The following is a 10,573-nucleotide window of genomic DNA, read 5'->3' on the forward strand; positions in this document are numbered from 1 at the left end:
GGGTCAGAATTACCAAATGTTTGACATTCAATAGGCGATGATTCATTAATCAATGTGCTCTATTGGTGTCGTTAAACAAAAAAGGGTACAGCCTATATTCTAAATATTTATCTGCCAGTTTAAATTGAATATGTATTGTACACATAGTTCACTACTTGTCTTTAAAAGTAGTTATCTTGGTCATGGGACCTCAGTAATTGAATAAATATATTGTCTTGTCTTGTGACTTTTGTATTGACATATTTTGTCTTGTAATAACTAGATATAGTATTTTTATATTAGAATTATGTTTATTTTAACCCTCTGAGATCCGGAGATATTTCTTAGTGGTGTTGGTGTTCACGCAAACACAACCAAATAGCTCGTACATTAGACTTCAGTGTTTGTAAATCAGAGTTCAATTCACAGATCGTATGGAGGTCCCGGCGTCTAACCGCGCAGCCCAGTGGTAAAGCGCTCGCTTGATGCGCGGTCGGTGTGTGATCGATCCCCGCCGGTGGACCCATTGGGCTATCTCTCGTTCCTGCCAGTGCACCACGACTGGTATACCAAAGGCCGTGGTATGTGATATCATGTCTGTGAGATGGTGCATATAAAATATCCCTTGCTGCTAATGAAAAAATGTAGCAGGTTTCATCTCTAAGACTATATGTCAAAACTACCAAATATTTCACATCCAGTAGCCGATGATTAACAAATCAATGTTCTGTAGTGGTGTCGTTAAACAAAACTAACTTATAACCGCTTCACTTCATTTAAACCGGGCCTCGGTGGCGTCGTGGTTAGGCCATCGGTCTACAGGCTGGTAGGTACTGGGTTCGGATCCCAGTCGAGGCATGGGATTTTTAATCCAGATACCGACTCCAAACCCTGAGTGAGTGCTCCGCAAGGCTCAATGGGTAGGTGTAAACCACGTGCACCGACCAGTGATCCATAACTGGTTCAACAAAGGCCATGGTTTGTGCTATTCTGCCTATGGGAAGCGCAAATAAAAGATCCCTTGCTGTTAATCAGAAAGAGTAACCCATGTGGTGGCGACAGCGGGTTTCCTCTCAAAATCTGTGTGGTCCTTAACCATATGTCTGACGCCATATAACCGTAAATAAAATATGTTGAGTGCGTCGTTAAATAAAACATTTCTTTCTTTCTATCACAATATAACGAAATCACAACACACACAAGACATAAATACAACACATAAAACATATATACAACACATACATACATACATACATACACATATACAAAACATAACACACATACGTACAAGACATACATATAACACACATACATACAACACATACATACATACACATATACAAAACATAACACACATATGTACAAGACATACATATAAAACACATACATACAACACATACATACATACACATATACAAAACATAACACACATACGTACAAGACATACATATAACACACATACATACAACACATACAAGACAGACATACAACGCATACAAGACAGACATACACCACATACAAGACACATATAACACATACAAGGCAGACATACAACGCATACAAGACAGACATACAACACATACAAGACAGAGAGACAACGCATACAAGACAGACATACAACACATACAAGACAGAGAGACAACACACACAAGACAGACATACAACACTTACAAGACAGAGATACAACACATACAAGACAGACATAAAACGCATACAAGACAGAGAGACAACACATACAAGACAGACATACAACGCATACAAGACAGACATACACCACATACAAGACACATATAACACATACAAGGCAGACACACAACGCATACAAGACAGACATACAACACATACAAGACAGATAGACAACGCATACAAGACAGACATACAACACATACAAGACAGAGAGACAACACACACAAGACAGACATACAACACATACAAGACTGAGATACAACACATACAAGACAGACATACAACGCATACAAGACAGAGAGACAGCACATACAAGACAGACATACAACGCATACAAGACATATATATATATATATATATATATATATATATATATATATACACACAACACATACAAGACAGACATACATACAACACATATAAGACAGACATACAACACATACAAGGCAGACATACAACGCATACAAGACAGAGAGACAACACATACAAGACATACATATAACACAGCGCCTTTAATCCAAGACGTAGCCCAATGGTAAAGTGGTCGCCTGATGCACGGTCAGTCTGGGATCGATCGCCGTCGGTGGGCCCATTAGGCTATTTCTCGTTCCAGCCAATGCACCACGACTGGTATATCTAAGGCCGTGGTATGTTCTATCTTGTTTGTGGGATGGGGTATATAAAAGATCCCATGCTACTAATCGAAAAAAACTGTACCGAATTTCCTCTCTAAGACTATATGACAAAATTACCAAATGTTTGCCATCCAATAGCCGATAAACAAGTATTTTGTGAGTATTGATAAAGCAATACACGTCCCCTGCCTGACCCAACAATTTTTCATATCTCCTTTGTTCCAGAGCCATAACTCAAAAATGGGTAAATCGCCATTAAAGTCAAATTTGATCTGTAAAGCTATACACAAACTTTCAGCTCAATATCTCAAAGCCTTCTGCAAAACAAATCCGGAAACCATATGTGGGCATTATTCTCTATATCTTAACTAACCTTCGTCTGGAGATTAACAAAAAAACCCAAAAAACTAAACAAAACAAAGAAACCGAAAACCACATTGTTATGACGTAACGAGATCGATACACCTTTGACACTGGTGTTAAGTAATCCAGTCCTCACTTGATAAGTATACCGGATCGATACCGGTCTAATACTGTACTATCGATTTGGGTGCCTCCGGACGTGGTTGACATCAAAGAGTAAACATGTAATAAGAGAACTGAACACCTGAACAAAACATCACCCACCAACAAGACAGGATCAAGTCGATTACAACAATATGTTTGACAGAACTACCAATAAAAGACTGGCCATGTTGCAGGCATTGACTCGCATCGCTTTTAATGTGCGGTTTATTCTAATATGTAGTCTCTTTTTAACTAAGGGATATTGTAAACATGATCACACGTGTAGGCAGGTGTTTTTGAATACCACACAACACAAGGAAAGAACAATGAAGTGAAGTGAAATGAAGTGACATGAAGTGAATTAAAATAAAATGGTATTATATGCATTCATATATTTCTGACCGATCCATCAGGGATACAAAATGCTACTCTATACGTTTCCCTCGTTCTCGGTGTGAACAGTTTCTGGATAGTCCTACTACAACTATAACACGTATTTACTAACAGAAATATCGATATACAACCCTGACGTGAAAACATGTACCTGGATTCTTGGTTGACAAGGAGGGAAGTAGCAGTGTGGTATATTGTCTAATCACACATAATCCGAGGAGAAAAGCAAATCCCCATCAAACAAAGAAACAAAAAACAACATTATTGCACCTCGGGTGAGCGCTCTATACCACAGACCTATCTAACAGCTAATCTCTGCACGCTGTAACACACGACACCGATTATTGCACCTCGGGTGAGCGCTCTATACCACCGACCTATCTAACAGCTAATCTCTGCACGCTGTAACACACGACACCGATTATTGCACCTCGGGTGAGCGCTCTATACCACAGACCTATCTAACAGCTAATCTCTGCACGCTGTAACACACGACACCGATTATTGCACCTCGGGTGAGCGCTCTATACCACAGACCTATCTAACAGCTAATCTCTGCACGCTGTAACACACGACACCGATTATTGCACCTCGGGTGAGCGCTCTATACCACAGACCTATCTAACAGCTAATCTCTGCACGCTGTAACACACGACACCGATTATTGCACCTCGGGTGAGCGCTCTATACCACAGACCTATCTAACAGCTAATCTCTGCACGCTGTAACACACGACACCGATTATTGCACCTCGGGTGAGCGCTCTATACCACAGACCTATCTAACAGCTAATCTCTGCACGCTGTAACACACGACACCGATTATTGCACCTCGGGTGAGCGCTCTATACCACAGACCTATCTAACAGCTAATCTCTGCACGCTGTAACACACGACACCGATTATTGCACCTCGGGTGAGCGCTCTATACCACAGACCTATCTAACAGCTAATCTCTGCACGCTGTAACACACGACACCGATTATTGCACCTCGGGTGAGCGCTCTATACCACAGACCTATCTAACAGCTAATCTCTGCACGCTGTAACACACGACACCGATTATTGCACCTCGGGTGAGCGCTCTATACCACAGACCTATCTAACAGCTAATCTCTGCACGCTGTAACACACGACACCGATTATTGCACCTCGGGTGAGCGCTCTATACCACAGACCTATCTAACAGCTAATCTCTGCACGCTGTAACACACGACACCGATTATTGCACCTCGGGTGAGCGCTCTATACCACAGACCTATCTAACAGCTAATCTCTGCACGCTGTAACACACGACACCGATTATTGCACCTCGGGTGAGCGCTCTATACCACAGACCTATCTAACAGCTAATCTCTGCACGCTGTAACACACGACACCGATTATTGCACCTCGGGTGAGCGCGCTCTATACCACAGACCTATCTAACAGCTAATCTCTGCACGCTGTAACACACGACACCGATTATTGCACCTCGGGTGAGCGCTCTATACCACAGACCTATCTAACAGCTAATCTCTGCACGCTGTAACACACGACACCGATTATTGCACCTCGGGTGAGCGCTCTATACCACAGACCTATCTAACAGCTAATCTCTGCACGCTGTAACACACGACACCGATTATTGCACCTCGGGTGAGCGCTCTATACCACAGACCTATCTAACAGCTAATCTCTGCACGCTGTAACACACGACACCGATTATTGCACCTCGGGTGAGCGCTCTATACCACAGACCTATCTAACAGCTAATCTCTGCACGCTGTAACACACGACACCGATTATTGCACCTCGGGTGAGCGCTCTATACCACAGACCTATCTAACAGCTAATCTCTGCACGCTGTAACACACGACACCGATTATTGCACCTCGGGTGAGCGCTCTATACCACAGACCTATCTAACAGCTAATCTCTGCACGCTGTAACACACGACACCGATTATTGCACCTCGGGTGAGCGCTCTATACCACAGACCTATCTAACAGCTAATCTCTGCACGCTGTAACACACGACACCGATTATTGCACCTCGGGTGAGCGCTCTATACCACAGACCTATCTAACAGCTAATCTCTGCACGCTGTAACACACGACACCGATTATTGCACCTCGGGTGAGCGCTCTATACCACAGACCTATCTAACAGCTAATCTCTGCACGCTGTAACACACGACACCGATTATTGCACCTCGGGTGAGCGCTCTATACCACAGACCTATCTAACAGCTAATCTCTGCACGCTGTAACACACGACACCGATTATTGCACCTCGGGTGAGCGCTCTATACCACAGACCTATCTAACAGCTAATCTCTGCACGCTGTAACACACGACACCGATTATTGCACCTCGGGTGAGCGCTCTATACCACAGACCTATCTAACAGCTAATCTCTGCACACGCTGTAACACACGACACCGATTATTGCACCTCGGGTGAGCGCTCTATACCACAGACCTATCTAACAGCTAATCTCTGCACGCTGTAACACACGACACCGATTATTGCACCTCGGGTGAGCGCTCTATACCACAGACCTATCTAACAGCTAATCTCTGCACGCTGTAACACACGACACCGATTATTGCACCTCGGGTGAGCGCTCTATACCACAGACCTATCTAACAGCTAATCTCTGCACGCTGTAACACACGACACCGATTATTGCACCTCGGGTGAGCGCTCTATACCACAGACCTATCTAACAGCTAATCTCTGCACGCTGTAACACACGACACCGATTATTGCACCTCGGGTGAGCGCTCTATACCACAGACCTATCTAACAGCTAATCTCTGCACGCTGTAACACACGACACCGATTATTGCACCTCGGGTGAGCGCTCTATACCACAGACCTATCTAACAGCTAATCTCTGCACGCTGTAACACACGACACCGATTATTGCACCTCGGGTGAGCGCTCTATACCACAGACCTATCTAACAGCTAATCTCTGCACGCTGTAACACACGACACCGATTATTGCACCTCGGGTGAGCGCTCTATACCACAGACCTATCTAACAGCTAATCTCTGCACGCTGTAACACACGACACCGATTATTGCACCTCGGGTGAGCGCTCTATACCACAGACCTATCTAACAGCTAATCTCTGCACGCTGTAACACACGACACCGATTATTGCACCTCGGGTGAGCGCTCTATACCACAGACCTATCTAACAGCTAATCTCTGCACGCTGTAACACACGACACCGATTATTGCACCTCGGGTGAGCGCTCTATACCACAGACCTATCTAACAGCTAATCTCTGCACGCTGTAACACACGACACCGATTATTGCACCTCGGGTGAGCGCTCTATACCACAGACCTATCTAACAGCTAATCTCTGCACGCTGTAACACACGACACCGATTATTGCACCTCGGGTGAGCGCTCTATACCACAGACCTATCTAACAGCTAATCTCTGCACGCTGTAACACACGACACCGATTATTGCACCTCGGGTGAGCGCTCTATACCACAGACCTATCTAACAGCTAATCTCTGCACGCTGTAACACACGACACCGATTATTGCACCTCGGGTGAGCGCTCTATACCACAGACCTATCTAACAGCTAATCTCTGCACGCTGTAACACACGACACCGATTATTGCACCTCGGGTGAGCGCTCTATACCACAGACCTATCTAACAGCTAATCTCTGCACGCTGTAACACACGACACCGATTATTGCACCTCGGGTGAGCGCTCTATACCACAGACCTATCTAACAGCTAATCTCTGCACGCTGTAACACACGACACCGATTATTGCACCTCGGGTGAGCGCTCTATACCACAGACCTATCTAACAGCTAATCTCTGCACGCTGTAACACACGACACCGATTATTGCACCTCGGGTGAGCGCTCTATACCACAGACCTATCTAACAGCTAATCTCTGCACGCTGTAACACACGACACCGATTATTGCACCTCGGGTGAGCGCTCTATACCACAGACCTATCTAACAGCTAATCTCTGCACGCTGTAACACACGACACCGATTATTGCACCTCGGGTGAGCGCTCTATACCACAGACCTATCTAACAGCTAATCTCTGCACGCTGTAACACACGACACCGATTATTGCACCTCGGGTGAGCGCTCTATACCACAGACCTATCTAACAGCTAATCTCTGCACGCTGTAACACACGACACCGATTATTGCACCTCGGGTGAGCGCTCTATACCACAGACCTATCTAACAGCTAATCTCTGCACGCTGTAACACACGACACCGATTATTGCACCTCGGGTGAGCGCTCTATACCACAGACCTATCTAACAGCTAATCTCTGCACGCTGTAACACACGACACCGATTATTGCACCTCGGGTGAGCGCTCTATACCACAGACCTATCTAACAGCTAATCTCTGCACGCTGTAACACACGACACCGATTATTGCACCTCGGGTGAGCGCTCTATACCACAGACCTATCTAACAGCTAATCTCTGCACGCTGTAACACACGACACCGATTATTGCACCTCGGGTGAGCGCTCTATACCACAGACCTATCTAACAGCTAATCTCTGCACGCTGTAACACACGACACCGATTATTGCACCTCGGGTGAGCGCTCTATACCACAGACCTATCTAACAGCTAATCTCTGCACGCTGTAACACACGACACCGATTATTGCACCTCGGGTGAGCGCTCTATACCACAGACCTATCTAACAGCTAATCTCTGCACGCTGTAACACACGACACCGATTATTGCACCTCGGGTGAGCGCTCTATACCACAGACCTATCTAACAGCTAATCTCTGCACGCTGTAACACACGACACCGATTATTGCACCTCGGGTGAGCGCTCTATACCACAGACCTATCTAACAGCTAATCTCTGCACGCTGTAACACACGACACCGATTATTGCACCTCGGGTGAGCGCTCTATACCACAGACCTATCTAACAGCTAATCTCTGCACGCTGTAACACACGACACCGATTATTGCACCTCGGGTGAGCGCTCTATACCACAGACCTATCTAACAGCTAATCTCTGCACGCTGTAACACACGACACCGATTATTGCACCTCGGGTGAGCGCTCTATACCACAGACCTATCTAACAGCTAATCTCTGCACGCTGTAACACACGACACCGATTATTGCACCTCGGGTGAGCGCTCTATACCACAGACCTATCTAACAGCTAATCTCTGCACGCTGTAACACACGACACCGATTATTGCACCTCGGGTGAGCGCTCTATACCACAGACCTATCTAACAGCTAATCTCTGCACGCTGTAACACACGACACCGATTATTGCACCTCGGGTGAGCGCTCTATACCACAGACCTATCTAACAGCTAATCTCTGCACGCTGTAACACACGACACCGATTATTGCACCTCGGGTGAGCGCTCTATACCACAGACCTATCTAACAGCTAATCTCTGCACGCTGTAACACACGACACCGATTATTGCACCTCGGGTGAGCGCTCTATACCACAGACCTATCTAACAGCTAATCTCTGCACGCTGTAACACACGACACCGATTATTGCACCTCGGGTGAGCGCTCTATACCACAGACCTATCTAACAGCTAATCTCTGCACGCTGTAACACACGACACCGATTATTGCACCTCGGGTGAGCGCTCTATACCACAGACCTATCTAACAGCTAATCTCTGCACGCTGTAACACACGACACCGATTATTGCACCTCGGGTGAGCGCTCTATACCACAGACCTATCTAACAGCTAATCTCTGCACGCTGTAACACACGACACCGATTATTGCACCTCGGGTGAGCGCTCTATACCACAGACCTATCTAACAGCTAATCTCTGCACGCTGTAACACACGACACCGATTATTGCACCTCGGGTGAGCGCTCTATACCACAGACCTATCTAACAGCTAATCTCTGCACGCTGTAACACACGACACCGATTATTGCACCTCGGGTGAGCGCTCTATACCACAGACCTATCTAACAGCTAATCTCTGCACGCTGTAACACACGACACCGATTATTGCACCTCGGGTGAGCGCTCTATACCACAGACCTATCTAACAGCTAATCTCTGCACGCTGTAACACACGACACCGATTATTGCACCTCGGGTGAGCGCTCTATACCACAGACCTATCTAACAGCTAATCTCTGCACGCTGTAACACACGACACCGATTATTGCACCTCGGGTGAGCGCTCTATACCACAGACCTATCTAACAGCTAATCTCTGCACGCTGTAACACACGACACCGATTATTGCACCTCGGGTGAGCGCTCTATACCACAGACCTATCTAACAGCTAATCTCTGCACGCTGTAACACACGACACCGATTATTGCACCTCGGGTGAGCGCTCTATACCACAGACCTATCTAACAGCTAATCTCTGCACGCTGTAACACACGACACCGATTATTGCACCTCGGGTGAGCGCTCTATACCACAGACCTATCTAACAGCTAATCTCTGCACGCTGTAACACACGACACCGATTATTGCACCTCGGGTGAGCGCTCTATACCACAGACCTATCTAACAGCTAATCTCTGCACGCTGTAACACACGACACCGATTATTGCACCTCGGGTGAGCGCTCTATACCACAGACCTATCTAACAGCTAATCTCTGCACGCTGTAACACACGACACCGATTATTGCACCTCGGGTGAGCGCTCTATACCACAGACCTATCTAACAGCTAATCTCTGCACGCTGTAACACACGACACCGATTATTGCACCTCGGGTGAGCGCTCTATACCACAGACCTATCTAACAGCTAATCTCTGCACGCTGTAACACACGACACCGATTATTGCACCTCGGGTGAGCGCTCTATACCACAGACCTATCTAACAGCTAATCTCTGCACGCTGTAACACACGACACCGATTATTGCACCTCGGGTGAGCGCTCTATACCACAGACCTATCTAACAGCTAATCTCTGCACGCTGTAACACACGACACCGATTATTGCACCTCGGGTGAGCGCTCTATACCACAGACCTATCTAACAGCTAATCTCTGCACGCTGTAACACACGACACCGATTATTGCACCTCGGGTGAGCGCTCTATACCACAGACCTATCTAACAGCTAATCTCTGCACGCTGTAACACACGACACCGATTATTGCACCTCGGGTGAGCGCTCTATACCACAGACCTATCTAACAGCTAATCTCTGCACGCTGTAACACACGACACCGATTATTGCACCTCGGGTGAGCGCTCTATACCACAGACCTATCTAACAGCTAATCTCTGCACGCTGTAACACACGACACCGATTATTGCACCTCGGGTGAGCGCTCTATACCACAGACCTATCTAACAGCTAATCTCTGCACGCTGTAAC

Source organism: Gigantopelta aegis, chromosome 3 (genome assembly GCF_016097555.1).
Source record: "Gigantopelta aegis isolate Gae_Host chromosome 3, Gae_host_genome, whole genome shotgun sequence".
NCBI classification, from domain to species: domain Eukaryota; kingdom Metazoa; phylum Mollusca; class Gastropoda; order Neomphalida; family Peltospiridae; genus Gigantopelta; species Gigantopelta aegis.